General features: G+C 47.9%; 1 protein-coding gene and 1 non-coding gene across 13 annotated transcripts in view; both read right to left on the reverse strand.

Annotated features, from left to right (window-relative positions):
* The window catches only part of PKHD1 (polycystic kidney and hepatic disease 1 (autosomal recessive)), a 383,573-nt gene that overhangs the window by 276,145 nt on the left and 89,141 nt on the right, over nucleotides 1-18,287 (reverse strand). The gene's annotated exons all lie outside the window — the stretch shown is intronic.
* TRNAR-CCU lies at nucleotides 1,787-1,859 on the reverse strand. Its single transcript has one exon. It is a non-coding gene; the product is annotated as a tRNA-Arg (tRNA).

An 18,287-nucleotide genomic window follows, 5' to 3' on the forward strand; every position in this document is an offset into this window, starting at 1 on the left:
TCTCAGGAAAGACTCAAACAGCACAAGGCACCATACTGCCTTCCATCCAACCACCTCACCAAACTCTGCTACCAGTGATAAGGGTAGCATTTCCATTATGATATCCAAAAGCTTTTTCCCCAGTTTTAAATAGGGGTCAACAGTGGTTCTTTCCAAGGATGTACAGCCCTTCAAAAGAAATTAAAGGGAGTAGTGTGGGGTATGGGAGGGCTCCATCAAGAGGTTGTGGCATACAGAGGGGTTTTTTTTGCCTGCCGCTCACTGGCTGGGACCTGGCACAGATCAATAATGACTGTATGTTATAACCACCTGGACCAGACACAGACATTATACTTTTACCAGCATAAGTTATCAAAAACCAGCCTATACCCATAACAGAAGTTCAGTGCACACAGACTGGCAGAACCTGGCCTAAAATATAAGAGTATCCCCTATTTTCTGCTGCCCCCCCTTGATGAGTTTGTAGACAACCACAAGCTCACCTCTCGGCCTTCTCTTGCAGAGGCTGAAGAGATTCTCAGTGTCTTCATAGGATCAACCATATGAGCAGCCCTCCTCTGAACCCTTTCCAGGTTATCTACTTCCCTTTTGAAGTGCAGTGCCCAAAACTGGACACAGTACTCCAGTTGCAGCCTGACCAATGCCGCATAGAGGGAAAGTATTACCTCCCTAGACCTGCTACTGCATGACAGAGCATGGTTAGTTAGCCTTAGTTATTACCTCGTCACATTGTTCAACTTACCTCATGTTGGTTTTTGGATCAACTATGACTCCTAGATCCCTTTCCATTGCTGTGAATGGCACTTCCCAGTCCATAGATGTATTGGTGATTGTTTTTTCCCCAGGTGCACTTATCTTTGTTAAATTGCATCCTATTCTGATCCACCCACTTCCCTAGTCTATCCCAGACCCTCCACCTGAATTCTCTCCCTACTCTCTAGTGTGTTTGCTAGACCCTATAGTATCATTGCACTTAGGCTTGGAAGGGACCTAAACAGATCATCAGGTCCAAGCCCTGCCGTGACCAGACCACAACAGAGCCATGGCAGCTGTCATTTAAAATCCAACATTATGCAAACACAGTAATACACATTACACCCCAGGTGGGACTTGAACCCACAATCCCTGGCTTAGGGGTAAGTAGTAGTGGCACACCTTGCATGGCAGCTGCTTGCCTCTGGGGAAAGCCTGAGCCATGTATGCTTCAGTGTGCGGCAAGTTGCCCTGGGGGTGGTAGGGGAAAAAAACCCAGGGCAATGCAGGCATAAGCAGTATGCCCTTGCAGCTTGGAGAACACCTGATTGTGCAGTATGTGGTGCTGCAGACACGTTCGTGGCACCACATATTGCATGGCCGTGCTTGTCTGGACGTGCCCTACAAGACCACATCCCTGCACATCTGGATGCAGCCCCAGAGGTGAAATTCTGTGTCCACTGGAGTCAGAGAGAATTTTGCTGTTGATCTCAGTTGACCCCCTTGTATAAATCTCAAACACGTGGGGAAGCCTTGATTGAGATCTTCCCATACTGTGTACTGGAAACAGTTTTAGGCCTCTTGGTAACTGACTGCGGCGCATAGTGCCCAAAAGGCAGCCTGGAAAGGAGCATTGTTTGTTGGAATAGCTAGGTGTTTGGAGTTGACTCTATTTACATTTTGGATTTTCCTTAGGAGACCGTACCACCCCAGTTAAATATCTGTCCAGTCTCTGCACCAGACCAGACCGCAGCAGAGCCATGGCAGCTGTCATTTAAAATCCAACGTTATGCAAATACAGTGATACACATTACACCCCAGGTGGGACTTGAACCCACAATCCCTGGCTTAGGAGGCCAGTGCCTTATCCATTAGGCCACTGGGGCTCTACTGATTGGCAGCCTTCTACCCATCTGATCATTTGAACCCAACGCTGCCAGTCTTGCTCAGAGCAGTGCTTTAAACCATGAGTGTTTCCACCAGAAACTGAAACTTTACTTTTAAGCTGCCGTCTTCCCCACCCCGCCACCCCCCCTTGGTTTGCCTGCTTAGATTGTAAAGAGCAGGAGCTGCCTTACTGTGTCTGTACAGAACCGACCCTAGTAAGGCTCCAACTCTGAGCAATGCCTTCATCCTCCTTCAATGCAAAATGACAGCAAGAACCATTGGTCCTACCGACCCTTCTTCACACTCAAGCTTCAAGACAGTGGGAAACGCGCGCTGGCCTGGAATCTGTTTTATGTGGTCAGTGTTATTAGGTAGAGGACTCCACTCTGTCATTTCGGTAATGCAGGATTTCTCAGTGTCTGCCCAATCTGCAACCTTTCAGATTGCGCTTTCAAACACAATGTCCTGTTTAGTCCTAGCACGTCAACAACATGCTTTCTTAGCCTATCTGTATGCATTATCTACTGCTGTAATGTATCATGTACTAAACCCCAGCATCATTACAGGTAAATACTCAGGTTTAAATGCAAACATAATTTCATAATGTTGTACAGCCAGGAAGAATAATTCAGGAAATAGAGCCAGCTCCATCTGATAGCAGAATCTGACTGGAACTTGGAGTGTTTGGATCAAACACACGGCCCTGCTGGGTTACAAAGGAAAGAAAATGGTATCTTTATTGTCATCACTAAAAACAGTTCTGCCGGAAAGGTAAAAAGGTGAAGATGGAGCTTACACACACACACACACACACACACACACACACAAACGATAGTAGAAAACAACAGGATAAAGCTATAGGTCATCTGACAAAGAGAACTTCAGCCCATGAAAGTTTCTGATAGATAGGTAGGTAGATAATATCTATATGTTTTATTTCAAATGCTTTTTGTTAAACCAGGCAGATTTTCTCATTCAGGCTGAACCACAAGATCTGATCCTGCAAGTAGACATGGGCTTAACTTAAAGCTTCATGAAGACAGCAGGACTACTCATGCAGAAAATCAAGCAGGTACCTGTTTGCAAGCTTAGGGCCTAACGGAGGACAAGTACACGTGGGAGATGGGGGCTGACCACAGCAGAGGAAGGTAGGCGGAAGATGAATCTGATGGTATTGGGAACAGATGGTTGTGTGCAACTGCTACAAGGAGTCTGTACAAATGTGCAAAGTGAGCTTAAAGAAGAGTGCACAAGAGATGCTAATGAGGTGAAAAGATTAAAGACACAAATGTGAGGGCCAATCTACCATTCTTAAATTCTTGCCAAAATACCAAGCACTGAACAGGGGTCACCAAGCGTTAACAGCATGAGCAACCACAGTTTGAGCTCCAGAATCAAACATCTGCAACTAAGGGCTGTGACAAACCACATGCTCTCTGGGTCGGCATGGAGGGGAACCTGTAGCATCCCTGCCATGCGTTACATGAGCCTACCTTCTCTAATCATCAGGCAAGACGAAGGAGGGACAATCTGGTCTTTCCTGCCCTTGAGCGCTGCTCAGTGCCCTCTGGTCCAAATTGTAAAAATTATTTTAAAGAGGCAGAAAGCCATGTACTGACATTTCTAAAACAGGGATCTCATTGCAATAGGTGTTAGCAGCTTTTGACAATGCACTACGGGCCAGATCCAAAGGTAAAAAGACGTAAGTAGCATTTAGCTACATAGGGCCAAAATTGCAATCCTGAAAACTCCCCTCTCCTGCCGGAGGTATCTAATCACCATAGAGGCCTCTGTTTTCCTAAGGAACTCAAGTCCTGCCTCTGTACCAACCCAGAAGTGCCTAGGTTTTTGCAGAGCTGAACAGCCCAGTGTCTAGTTCAGTGGTTCTCAACCTTTTTCGATCCCTCGTTAGTTTTCCCTACTTTTTTGACTACAGAAAATTACCAGAGCGATTCTTTTGCTACAAAGAAAGACCATGAGTCGAAATGTTTTTAATACTATGGATTCCTATTGAAAACTCTTTTTTTTAATTTGTAAATCACATTTGCACACCTAACAGTGCTAACATTGCTTAGCACCTCACTGGGCGGTCAAGGATCACAAAATAGCACACCCTGGTTGGTAAACACTGGCCTCGTTCATGACAAAGCGAATCTGGGATCCAAAGACTAGGCAGTCCTCTGCCTGTCCCCCTCTTGGCCCATCCATACATGCAGGCACGTGCACTTGCAGAAGCTCAAATAGCAGCACCACAAATTTGTGCTGGAGATGTGCGCTTCAGCATATGTGCCTGAACATGCACTTTGGTGCGGGACAGTTGTGCCACTTGTGGCAAACTGACCTTGCCCAGCTCCTCCCAGATCTGCAGCCGAGGGGAGTTGAAGGCTGTATAAAAAAGTAGCAGCATAAAAAGCTGCCCTGGTGAGCAGCTCAGGAGCTTCTGAGGCCTGGCCAGGTGACGTATGGGGACACTAGCCCCCCTGTGCCAGCTGGACTGCTGCAGCATCCCTGACCTAGAGTGGCCCTTGCACCCTCTACCCACTGCAGCAGTGTGGCAGTGGAAGCTGATGCCTGGCTGTGACCTGCTGCCATTTACAACAGCATCTGCCCCCTTGGACCTGCAGCCCCATGTCTGCATGCCTGGATGTGGACTGCTCAGCTGCCTGGGCTGTGGCATGGGCACTGCAGCAGAATCGCCTGCACCTTTGGGCCACCAGTCAGTGGGCTGTGCCTGCACAGTTGGCCTTTATGCAGCACTGCTACGATATGTGCCCCGGCCCTACCATCTGGGCAGCTATCGCCTAGAAGACATGTTTATTGTGGTGGCCTGCTTTGAACTGTCAAAGCATGTCATCCTGGCCCCAAATGGCTAAAAGGCCATTTGCCCTCCGCCTAAGTCCCCAGTGCCAGCCCTGGGCAGGCTCCTCTGCCTGGGTCCTGCCACTTGCCTCACTAGCAGGAATCACAGTGTTCCCTGTTTAAAATTTGCAATTCTTGGATGAAAAAACCCCAAATTCACTCTTTAAAATACCCCGAAATCCCTGTTTTTCTATGTTTAAAATTAAATGCCACTCTATATATACATCTATATATAGAGAGAGAGAGAGAAAGGGAGGGAGAGAGAACATGATCCATTGGGAAATGTTTTATTGATATATTTACAATGTAAAAGCAATTTGGAAGCCTACCAGTGCCTCTATCATAATAATAAAATAATTTCTAAATATCAATATGCTGTGGTATTTGCTTTTGGTTTTATTATCATAGAAAAATCAGAGCTCTCCCTGACCCCTTTACTAACCAGGGTGCGGGGACAGCTGCCCTGCAGTCACAGCCCCTGCCAGCAGCTCCTTTGGCAGCTGGGCACTCAGGGTATGAGATGTGGGGGGGATGTGAGGTTTGCAGGAGTGGGGTGGGAAGGGGGTGAGGGGGTGGATGTGGGGTTCTTGAGTGGGTGCCAGTGTGTGTGTGGGGGGGTTGTGAGTGGGTGTGTGGGGGTTGTGGGGATAGGGCAAATGTGGGGGTGTGCATGGTTGTAGGGAGTGTGGGTGGATTTGGGGTTTGTAGGTGTGTGTGTGTGGGATGTGGGGTTTGTGAGTGGGTGTATGGGGCTTGGGGGAGGTGGAGGGGGAACCGCCACCCCCCCCCATGTTGCACAGCCCGGGGTGCCTGCAGCAGCAGGTAGCTGGGCCCCCGGGGCCATGGCCCACTGCAGGCACAACTGCCCGGCGGCACAGTGCCACCTGACCTGGGGTCTGTATATGGCAAATGGAACCGGCCCAACCCAGCCCAGTGCAGCGTGCCCTGCTAGTGCACACCTTTAGACAGAACGAGGACCACCTGCAGCTCCTGTGCAAAGTCACACACTAGCGGGTCAAGCTGGGCCAGCTCTGTTCACCATGTACAGACCCGAGGTCAGCTGGTGCTGCATTGCCACGGGGTTGTGCCTGCAGTGGGACATGCCTGCCCCACTGCAGCCTTGCCCCACTCCTATTTGCCCCAGCAGCATGCTGGGGCAGCTATTGAGACACTCTGGTCAAATGCTAGAGTGTCTCTTTGGAGCACTCAGCCTCTGGCTACCTCAGGGCACACTCCACAAGTGTGCCCTGCGCTGCTTTTTTCCATGTTTTGTTTGGTTGCGGGGGTTATACCAAAATTTCATGGCATCTAATTTAGAGTCTCCACTGCAAATATGCAGCACGGGGAACACTTTTTCATTCTTATTACGGTGTATCATCTAGTCCCGGCCAATACCGTACCTAGACTCCTGGTAGCCCCAGGCAAACTTTCCATATCAGGCCCCCCTTCACCAGAGATAATGATAATAATAATTGGACAAAGGAAAAAATATATCATTTTTAAGACCCCTTTCTATCTGGACCCTGGGCAGTCTCCCGGTTCACCCATGCCTACTTCTGTCATCAGGAAGACTTTACCCATGGTGGACCAAAGCAACACAACTCGGCCCTAAAGCAAGCCACCATTTGTGATCCAACCCTCATTGCTTCCCTTGCAGTGCTTCCCCCTGCCACCAAATGCTGCCATGGGGTGAATCAAGCCTTGGTGGGCCAGCTCATCTCTCCCCGTGGGTCAGATTAGACCCAGAAGCTGTAGGCTGCCAACCCCTAACTTCTCACCACTTGTCTTGCTCCCTGTCAGAGGATTGTTCCCCGTCAGACATTTCATGGCACTTGACTTGGACAGGCATAGCTGAACCTAAAATGTTAGGCTAACTCCACGCTGCCTTGTAACAACATCATCTGTGTGCATGTGCATCGCTGAGCTCACACAGGCGCAACCTCGAATATTCAGGACAAAACTGCAGCTCCAATTGCTCCCCTAGTTGCAGGGTGAGGACAAAACAGCAAGGCCAAAATCCAGAAACCAGCAAGGACCAGTGGGAAGTTGAATGTCAGCAAAAAAGGAAGAAACCGGACAGAAGAAAAGGTGTGCGGGGAGAAAAAATAAATAAATAGCCATCATTAAGAAGCAAAATGGCAAGCTCTGTCCTCAACTTTGTTTGAGGAAGTGAAGTTTGCCCAGCTCCACGCCAACTGTCTTTGGCTACACTCACGGCTAATGAGCTCTGACATTGGAAATGTAAGTGAGCATGAGCTAACAGCTCCCAGCCTTGCACCACCCATGAAGTCAACTGGAAAAATTTTGCTAAAGCTGTAGACTGGCAAACAGCCTGTTTATTGAAAAGAGGCAGCTTGCAAGAGAAAGTGTTTATAGTGGCCACTTTACCTGCCGCTTCCCTGCTCGGTGATGTCTGCTTTTCTTCAGGGGGTCTGCAGGGAACGCTGTCACCTCCTCTCCTTCTCAGTCACGAGTCTAATTGTTTGCTGTTTTTTATTAGGCCGCCTTATGATCCCTTAATGAAGTTCTTTTCTCTGCAGCGATTTACAAGGACAGATTGGAAACTCCGGTGGAGCTCTGCCGACCAGGAACGCAGGCACAGCACTTAGCCAGCACTCGTTAAGTCCGTCTATCACCTGGCTATTAGGCATTGTGAAAACAGTATGTTTTACTGGCAATCATATAAAATTAACCCTTTCTTTAAGGAGAGAACAGAGACTCTAATGGATTCATTAGGGCACAGATACTTAATGCACTGGCTTCCCCCCCGCTCCAGCAATTTACCGATTTACATTTTATGAACTGATACCACGAGGCAATTCATTTGCCCATTACGATACATCCGGTGACTTGAGTTTAATCCCACATGGCTTTCACCCTTGCACTGGAAGGTAGAGACAAGTGAGCTGGCTGTAAAACACCACGCGCCGCTTGGGTGCCACATAAATAATGCAGCAGCTGCCCGAGGTACCGATCCGACAAAGCATGGGGCCGCCGTTCCTCATTACATTTAAATCAGTGGCTGAAATGTTGCCAGTGCTGTCTCATATGGATAACTGGACCCCCAGGAGCAGTCCCAGTGAATTCAGTGGGATGGCTATGATAGGGCAGGTTACTTTCCCATGTCAGTGGCTTAAGAGTGTGCACAGGTCTGATCACTTGAGTAAGTGATTTGCACAAGTGCTGGGCAGGCACCTCAAACTTGCCAAAATCCACGTCTGTGCTTAAGCCTGGCAGCCGCCTTAGGTCAGCAGGACGGGCGGATAAATTAGTTCTGCTCACTCAGAGCGAAATAGTCCAGGTATAGGTGCCTGAGCATGGCTACACCGCTCCGCTCAGGTGACCTCCCAATCTGGAAGCAGCGTACATGTGTTCACACAGCATCAGGCAGTGTCATGCAGTGGCCTCTCAGCAGTGAGTTGCGGGGACAGAAGGTCACTGCCTGGTGCTTATCCAGAGCCAGTTTTTCAAATGTGGAAGAAAGGCCTCATTTCCGAAAGTCCTTGGGTCACAGCAGGATGGTCTTCCACCTTCTAGGAACGCACCCTTGGACTTCAGGGGGCTCCGGGCTGCCTGGGGAAGCATCCCTCGCCCACCCTTTCCCTCTCTCACCCCTCTCCACCCTCTCCTATAAATGACTTCCCATTTCCCTGCAGCAGTGTGGGGGTGCGGGTCATTACTCACTTGGGCTCCAAAAAGAGTCAGGTATGGTGTAAGGACCCAAGATCCCCAGGGACAATAGGGTGATGCTGGGAGGAATGGGGCTATAAAAGGGAGATATGAAACAGCCCACAGGTTTTAGCTGTGCATGAATAAAAACCTTGCTATTAGGCTGCAAAAGGTGCAAGCAAAAGGTGGGGGAAGGGGAGGGGAAATACCACCAGAAGTGCATCTCCTAAGTGTGAAGTGTGTGTGTGTGTGCGCACGCGCGCGCGTGTGTGTGTGGAGGGGGGGAGGGTTGATTTTAATGATCCTTTTCCCACACACCTACCTAGCAGTCGCTTGGATGGTTTATTTATATATTTCCCTCTCCTATTTAAGCAAGGCCCCTTTTTCCCCTTTAACCTGAGAAAGACTGTCCTCCCCGGTATGACCTTCTTTCTTTCTTTTTTGTTTTTTCTCTTCCCTTTTTTTTCCTTCTTCTTTCCTTTTCTCTCTCCTCCTCCCTTCCCCCCTCCTCTTCCCCTGCCTCCAGGCTATTGCCCTCATGCCAGTAACTAGATAACACACTCTATCAGAGATTTTTTAAAAAATCATTGCAAAGGCACTAGGGCTGATAGTGGCATCAATCCTCACCTGACACGGGAGAGGGTCAACCATTTATCTCTTCACATTGCCTGTGGTTACTGCAGAAGCCATCTTGGCTCTCTACATCTTAACAATCTTGCAGATGGTACCTCTGTCAGCACCGATAGCATCTGCACCCCAAGACTGGCTTTTTGGTTTTATTTTTCTTTACTGGCTTTTTATTGTTTTAATCAAGAGACTTTGCAAAGCTAGCAAGGATTAAGGGAAGACACCACTGAATCCCTCTCTAACCTGTAGCCAAGAAGCACTTGAACAAATATCAAATATAAGTAATTTGGAAAGGAAGGGGGACTGGCTGAGATGCACAAAAAATGTCATAAAAAGACAGCTCCCACCAGCTTTGCTTCTGAGTGACATCCCAAGGTGTAGGTGTTATCGTTAGCAGCAATAGCATTACCAGACAATGCAAGTGAGGTCAGTGCACCAAGACAAGGGGAATTTGGGGTAAAAAAAAGTTGGGAAATAATCTCGACTATATTGCAGGTTGCATCAACTATGCCTGCTAGCATAGTAAAGATGATTTGAAGCATAGCTCTTACTCTTATTTCAGAGCCATGTGTCATTATTGCTGGTTGCCACATGGGGCCGGGAGGGAATTCCTCCCCACTCCCCCACCCTGCTTCTACATGTGCCACCGTGTTTTTAAGCCTTCCTCAGAAGTGTTGGGTGTTGGCTGCACCCGAGGCTGGAGATTTGGACCAAGGGGGAGCCAGTGCTCCTGCTGGGACTTAAACAAAGAGGCTCATAGCTAGAGAAACCTTCCTCTATAGCAGGGGTCATGGCCCTTGGCCCAGGATCTCTTGACTGTATATTGACAACATTTTATAGAAGCACGACATCGGTGCCATGGTTCCCCTGCTTTACCTGCGGCAGGTCACAATGCTAGGACTATGTTGTATCAGGGTTGAAGGTATGCATTTAGATGGGATGGGATGGTTTAGACAGAGATGATCCTGGATAGCGGGTTGGACTACTTGACCTCTGGAAGGACCCTCTCTAACAGATGATTTTACTGTTGATGAATGACGAGGGTCTGGGTTTGTATCTGCTGCAACGCCAATACAAACAGGCGGGAGCTGGTTTGAAGTCCTCATTACTCTTTGCTAATTAAACGTTGCAGCACTGCACTGATGCATGAGCGCTAGAGCATACCTAGTAAAGCACTCCTAAGCAGATGGTTCTTTTCAGCAACATATTGGGCCCATTTTACAGATGAGCAACGTGAGATGCAGACTGATCTACAGAATATTCACAGTTGTCTACATGTGCCCAGTTTGGGGGCATCTCTAAGAAGAAGGCACATGCCAAAACATGGAAATGAGGCAATGGAGCTGCCTCCAAGTAGCACCGAGTGGGACCAGGGCTGAGAAAGCCTCGACTAACACTCAGTCTCCCAACTCGCTACTGACAAAAGAGTCGCCCAAAGCCAAAGTAGTCTTCCTCCCCCAGCCCTCACTGATATCTCTTGTGAGAGCAGCACTGCTTCTTAGGCACCTCTTTGCTTTATAAGAGCTAGGCCCCGACAGAAAAGGAAACCTGGTCTGGGGGTTAGGGAATTAACCCTGGACAGGGGGGTTGAGGCAGGACTCTACCACCGACTTGCTTTGTGACTTGGAATAAGTCATTCAGAGCCAAATCCCTCCAAAACATGGAGACAGACAGCTAAAATGAAATCCAGGACCAAATTTAGGCACCTCAGTCCAAGTGAAGGATTCACTAACCACCCATGTAGGTCCTTATACACAGGATTTGGCCAGAAAACTGGCTTCGACCATAAAGGTCTGCTGTTTGAGATTCACGTCTGCCAGTGTCCCCCCCACCACCACAGGGGCCCGAGCCAGTTGTGCTCAGAGACCATGCTAACACATGCTGACAGCACTGAATCAGCACCAAACAGGAGGTGCATCCACTTCAATTAAAAAAACCTAGCTGACGATGATGCCTTTGACTGAACTGCCTTGTGGTTATGTTATTCACTCGGGAGGGACACAGGAATCTAGCCCCTCGGCCCCTAAAGGGACATCTTCCACCTCCCTGGAGAGTGCCCTAACCACCCCACTATTGGCACAGCCAGGCTGGGAAGAAGGACGGCACTCTAGACCCTTCCTATGGGAGCTGGTCTGCTGTGAATGCAAGATTTGTAGGGTCAGGGAGGGAGGGAAACAAAAGGGGCCTTGGCTCCCATCCACTGGTCACACATCTTCTCCAGTTACTGCAGAGCAACCCCTTTGTGGATCAAGGCCTCTGTCCTTTTGCACCCCACTCCCCCATTTGTGAAATAACAGACAAAAGGCAATCAGGACTCATAGTACAGATGAAACCATCCAAGCGACTGCTTTTATTAGACCAACACGATTTTTGCAAAAAAAAAAATGTCTTTAGTTGCAAGCTTTCGGGCACAAACACCCTTCATCAGGAACTGGGGCAAAGATTGCAAATGTTCTCCTCGGTAAAAGCAGGAGCAGGATCTCAGGTTTCAGGTGCTTTCTGCTTGGGAAAAGATGAAGATTTCGTTTGAAAAAATGGGCTAAGCAGGAAGCAACGGTGACCGCCTGAAACCTGAAATCCTCTCCTGCCTTTGTTTCAAGGTAATCTGCATCATCACGGATCCTCCCAGGAGGTGAGAGGCTCCATACCAGCTATGAGCTGACTGCCCAGAGGAGTTCTCTGTCTATTGACTCCTCTGTGAAATCCTAGGAAATATGAACTTTCATTTCTACCCAGGAGACCTTTCACAATCTTTTCTCCACTGCCTGATGAAGGGTGTTTGTGCCCAAAAGCTTGCAATTAAAGAATTTTTTTTTGCAAAAATCTTGTTGGTCTAATAAAAGATATTAGCTTTTAGTACAAGTCCCAATTGTCTTTTCCTCTAGTCCAATATGGCTACAACCTGGATAGCTGATAACAGACAAAGGCATCAACAACTGCAAGGTGCCCAGGTTCTCATGGCAGTGGGGAGCACAAATGTATCTGAGTCAGACAGAGATGAGAGGTGACAGTTCCCAGAAAGGCAAAAGCTTTTTCCCATGCACATTTACTGGCTAGACGTGCCTTAATGAGAAAGCTGCCCTCCCTTCGCCTAAACTTGCTGCAATTGCTTAGTTCAGTTTAAGAAGGTCCAGAAAGTATTTAATTAAAATCACTTTCCATTCACCCCTCGGGTCAAACTTTTCTATGTAAACAAGGCCAGAATTGCTTCTTCCTCAGCTAAAAGAAGCCTTGGCAAAAATTTCATCACAGGTTTGTGGTCTTTATTTTGATTTCACTTTTCAAGTTATGATACCAAATACTTCCAACCTGAAGGATCACTCCTGTGGTCATGCAGATGCCTCAAATGCAAAGCATCTGGTGCTCAGAAGCACTTTGCTATGGATGTGCCAAGTTCATGTGCGTTGCAAATACACGCAGACCAAAGACACCTCCTGTTGTGGAAGGGTGTCGACATGTGCGAGAAGGCCGAGGATGCTTTGTTCTTCTGAAGCATCTTTTAGCTAAGGATCTCAAAAGTAGCTTGCAAAGATTAACCAATAAATGTACCGCCTCCCTTTCCCCCACTAAAGTTGGGAAGGGGTATACTTATGCACTTCATCCAGCAATGAAATGCAGCCACCTCTGGGGTGGAGGGTAGAGGCTGCTCAGTAGGGTAAAGCCAGCACCACGCAACAGCCGGGATACTTAGTGGAGAGCATATTCACCTGAAACTGCAAGTCAAAATGTAGGCAAACAGCAGGCAATAACATAAATCCAGAGTTTAAGCAGGGCACCTGATTTAAAAGACTTCCTCTCATGAAATCAGTCTTGCTTGGTACCAGAGCTAAGCTTGATACAGGATTGGGTGGGGAAATGGATATAAAATTCCTGCAGTTTTACACCGCCTTTGCTCAATTGTGAGGCCCACCTAAGACAAGGAACATAAAAAGGCAAGGGCAGAGGGAGATAATCATTTGTAAACCCACATTTAAATTTGCAATCATTTTCTGATCATTATTCTACAGGGAGCCAGTAGTTGCATTTAGATTGCTTAACTTCTCAGTATAAAAAGATGCTTGAACTTTTATTTTATTTATTTTTTTTAGGGGGTGGGAATTGAGAAGCTCTAACATCCCCATGCGTGAAACAGTTGAAGAAGCACTTTGGAAACACTATGGCTAGGGACAGACATTGCACATAAACAGGTTTAAATTATCTCAACCTGGAATAGAACAGACGTTCAGTGCACATAAACTAGTGTGAAAACGGCTGGAACTGGTTTGAGAAAAACCTGGTTGAATGTAGTATCTGACCTAACGGATTTGGGTCAAACCGGTTTATGCAACGTCTGCCCCAGACCTACAGGGAGAAAGCTCTTGGGCTTCCACTCCAGTTCCCCTGATATATATGAAGTTACAAAGGCCTCCAGAAGGTACTAGCATCTCTTTTCCCATCCCCATCCCTCTCTCCCAAATAGTGCAGTCTCCAGAGAAGCACGTGGGGTGGAGAGAGCAGGTGAGTAACCTGAAAACAAAGCCAGCAGGTAGCAAATGTTAGGTCTGGGGATCCGATGCCCAGTATACAATGAATGGGAGGTGAGCAGCTAGTTCTCCTAACTAGCTTTGCAGCACCCGACAGCTTTGCTTTTACCTCTGCCACTGTGAACAAGCTAAGAAACTGCAGACTTTCCATGCAGCTATTTAAATCTCGAGTCCTGCCATAACGTCATCTTTAAGAATAAGCTTAAAAAAAGAAACAAAGCCCCGCACATGCAAGCACAACTGTAATTCAGGATAGCATTTTTATCTAGCATGTTATTTTTTATTAGCCTTCTCTTCTTTAATGGCATCCCCTCGAGGGTTGGACTGGAGGAAATGAGCTCCTGTACCAGTTAGGTTTTCCTACAATTGACTTACTATACATGGCATCTGCCCTGCAACATACATTATACTGCCCATCTGGGCCGGCGAAGGAGGGGAGCCGGTACACGGAAAACACTGCTCAAACAGCATGCCTGCATGATGATTAGATCTGGTCCAGTGATCTGGAATAATAATCTGAAGGCTCACTAAGCATAATAGGTTCAGAGACACCCAAGCCTGGTCAAATCTTCCCATGAGCATCTTCTCCTTGTGTTATCAGCATGTTTTACACATCTCATCAGTGTCATGGCAGCTGACATCTCATTATGCACCAGAGGTGGAAGTGGACGGGTAGTGACTGAGCATCCAAACTTTTTTTTTTTTTTTTTTTTAATTCATATCTCCCCACTACCCGGTGCATCGTGAAGCGGCAAGCTAATTAAGTCCTGTGGGATAGACAATCAGGGCTGTTTCTTACTTAAGTAGGCTAAATTACATTATACACAGATTCAAAAATAACGCTCACTGCTCTTCCTCAGTTAATAATAGCGTGTGTTACAAATGTTAATGATTCCAAATGCAACTCAGGGCAGCGCCTGGGTCCCTCGCATACATGGCCTAATTAAGTCATAAGGCAGCACGTATGTCAAACCATACAGGTGAGCAGAGGTCAGGAATAAGCTGCCTCTTCCTAAAAACCCTCACCCCATCCTCCTGGGGACATGCAGACACAGGCCTGGACTTCGTGACTGCTTCTCAACTCTATCACCGACCATGCCAGCATAAAAAAACTGACACCTGGGGCAGAATTTCTCACCGCTGTTCTCAATGGTGACAGAGACAGAACAAGCAGCGATGGCTTCAAGTTGCAGCAAAGGAAGTTTTGGTTGGATATTAGGAAAAACTTTCTCACTAGGAGGGTGGTGAAGCACAGGAATGGGACACCCAGAGGTGTGTTGCAATCTCCATCCTTGGAGGTTTTTTAAGGCCCGGGTGGACAAAGCCTTGGCTGGGATGATGTAGTTGGGGCTGGTCCTGCTTTGAGCAGGAGGTTGGATGAGATGCGACCTCCTGAGGTCCCTTCCCACCCTCATTTTCTATGATTATATGATTCTAACAGCTGAATAAAACCCTAGACTGGGTCCTTGTTTTGCAACCAACTTGGAGACCCCTAAATCAGGCCCCACTGAATTAAAAAGAGCATTGCAAAGTCACGGGGATCCTTCCATGGGAAACAATCTGCAAGGCTTTTACAAATTGGATTTAAGAGTTTATGTCTAGATAAAGTAAACCTTTTTTTTTCACCAATGCAACCACCTCATGCATGTAATGGGGATTTACATACATCCATAGGGAGAAACTCTGTCCACAGTACCGCTATCCTCTAAGTCAGTGCCCTGTGCTAGCAAAAAGGCCTCAGTTTTGTGGATTTCACAGCTTCTCACGCATTATTCCCATCTGTGCAGAACAGCTTGGAAGGGTTGTAGGGAACAGCAGGGTTTTCTACAGTTATGGGCACAACATAGGGCAGAAGGTAGCTGTCTAGCAAAAAAAACTGACCCAGAGGATGCAGCTGGAGCAGCGGTGCTGAATTCCTGGAAGAATCACGTCAGCCACATTGCTCCCGTCCCTCTTCGGTTCCCTCTGTCTTCCCACATCAAGTCCAAACCTCCTGTCCTCATCTCCAAGTCCCCTGCCCTTCCACAACTAGCTCCTCTTGTCTAATCTTGCACTGCTTTCCCAAAGTCTCCTCTGCACCACTTATGAAATGCTTGCCTCATTCATTCCTCGATCAGCTTCCCCATCCTGCCTTTGCTGCTTGCAGTGCCCTCCTGGGGGTGCCCTGACACCAGAGGCTCTTCATTTCTTTGCCTGAAAAGCTCCCTAAGCATCTACAGTGTTGTTCCTCCTCATACCTAGACATGCCGCAGTCTTGGCAGCATGGAGCAACTCCGTGCCTCGCTCACAGACAGAAAGCAAAAGTTAGCCCGACTCTCTCACCGAGCGGTTAAAGTGGTGCGTACCCTTTGTTCCAGCCCCTGGTGCATTTATGCATTTTACCCTCTGGACCAGGAAGGGCAGGACTCTTCTCTCTCATATGAGTGCCCAAGACACTTGAGTCCTGCCTGTCTCTCTGTTTCTAACTTTCTCCCCTCCCTCACCCTGTTGCTGGTCCACTGAATCTTGGACTATTTTCTGCAGCCTGGAACAGCTTCGAACGCAAGAGTTGCAGACTGCTGCTCTCATAAACAGCCCAGAGCATCCCCAAACGTGGGGGTTTAGGAGCCAATGGCTCTGAATCCAGGTCACCCACACCCGCAAACCACAGAGCTACAATACCAAATGGGCACAGCACCATCAACACCTCATCCTCCTCCTGTAGTCGAGACTTAAAAGCAATGAGCAACCCCTATCCCATGTTTGAAATGAAGGCTGCAGGCACCAACGTTAGGCACGGAGTCTAGGCCAGGGATCCAGAGTGGACGAACCACCTCCTTGCAGTCCTAAACCTGGCACCCAAACTCCAAGGGGAGGGGAAGGAGTGTAAGACCCTGCTCTCAGTGCTACGCCACTGGCTACACAGCCCTTGTTCTGCTTGCATGTTGCTGTGGGTCCCACACCGAAATGCTTTTTTCCTTATACTTGGTCCAGGGAGCCTAGCACAGGATGTAGGCAGACAAGGTTCTTTGGGTAAATCCGATATCTTTTATTAGACCAACTTGAACAGTTGGAAAAATTAGTCTTTGCAAGCTTTCGGGTACAAAGACCCTTCATCTGACTGAGGAAGCTTCTGCAGTTGGTTCTATGATGCAAGAGTCAATGACGCTTCAATTTACATCTTCACTGACTGCCTTTCTTTCATGCATACCAGCCTCTGGCTTCCTTACTATCCGTTCCTTCCAGGAGGAGCGCACACACCAACTGCAGATGCTGCCTCAGCCTGCCAAAGGGTATTTGTACCCAAAAGCTTGCAAAGAAGAATTTTTCCAACTGTTGGAGTTGGTCTAATAAAAGATATCAGATTCACCCAAAGGACCTTGTCTGCCAATGGATGTCCTTAGACCAACATGGCTACAACTTATACCCCTAGAACAGGATTTGAGAGTCCAGCTCCACCAACCAGCTTCCCAAGTCCCATTTTGGATCGGTTTCTAAATGATTCAGTCAATATTGCATGGGAAGACTTAGAGCTGAGCTCTCTGCTTGTGCCCTAACTGCTGGCCTATGTTTCCTCACTAACATTAACAGCCATTGTAACTACAGACTCCTTATTGTCATGGCTCATACTCTCACTGCCACCCTACTCCTTTGTCACAAGGAGCTGCTGCAGCTTGCCACAAATGAAATTCGAAGCCTTTTGGGGTAGGGGCTGTATCTTACTTTGTGCCTGCCCAACACAAACCTGTTGGTAATTTGGGCATATAGGCATTCCCTCAATGCAAAGAGCAAATAATAATTATAGCCCACCCAATAGTGAGCTGGACCATATCAGCCGGGCTAGAGCCCCATGGAGCTACATTGACTGACAGCAGCTGAGGATCAGGGCACCATCCGTGCAGCGCTTTGGGGACCTTAGATGAAAAGGGTGATACAAGTGCAAGGTGTTAGTATAGAAGTGATGGCATCCCATGACTTCCTCGGCTGCTTGCTAATAGTTCCTTTATCCCCATGCACCGGATGCTAATAATACTTTCCGCTGTCTGGTACTGATGCTGGGGACCATTATTTCCAATGGAAAGGTAAGGCTAGTTCACACGACATGATTTAAACCTCTACAGTGAAGCATGCATATGCTGCGCTGACCCATAAATCTTACCAGGGCGCTGTCAGCTAGGAAGGGACCCAAATTGAAACCATTTATCTGAATTCCCCACCCAGACACCCCCATGGCCCCTCCTGATTTGGGGCATAACAGAGACCTGATTCCAGATGGCCTGTGGTTTCATTAAGCAGAATCAAAGCCCAAGTGACGAGGCTTTGCAAAGCCAAAAGCCTTCCTAGTTTTGCACAGCCCCCTTTCCCTTTCCCTTAGTTTTCTGAAGCCCCCGAGGGTTGGAATAGGTTTTCACTGTGCTGCATGGCTCGGCTTCTAGCGGAGACACAACACAAGTCACTCACCATCCCAAAAAGCACAGGCTTCCAGTGCTCAAGCTAGCAGACAATCTCCTCACTAGGATTGCAGGATTTCTGAAACGCAGCCGATCCCTGCCAGTAGCAGGCAGGAGCTCACAGACGCCACAACCGGCACTTTATGGGGCTGTTGGGAATACTAGGTGCATTTCATTTGGGGGGGGGGGATAGAATAAAAGCAGCCACATTTTGGCCTGAAGAGGTCTCTCTTTTGGCCCCGCTGCAATGTTTAACTAAAACGTCCCCCCTTAGCCATGCACACTCCTGATAGCCCAGGCACCGATGCTGATTAACAAA

The sequence above is a fragment of the Crocodylus porosus genome, unplaced genomic scaffold, assembly GCF_001723895.1.
Source record: "Crocodylus porosus isolate Cpor-Errol unplaced genomic scaffold, CroPor_comp1, whole genome shotgun sequence".
Lineage (NCBI taxonomy): Eukaryota > Metazoa > Chordata > Crocodylia > Crocodylidae > Crocodylus > Crocodylus porosus.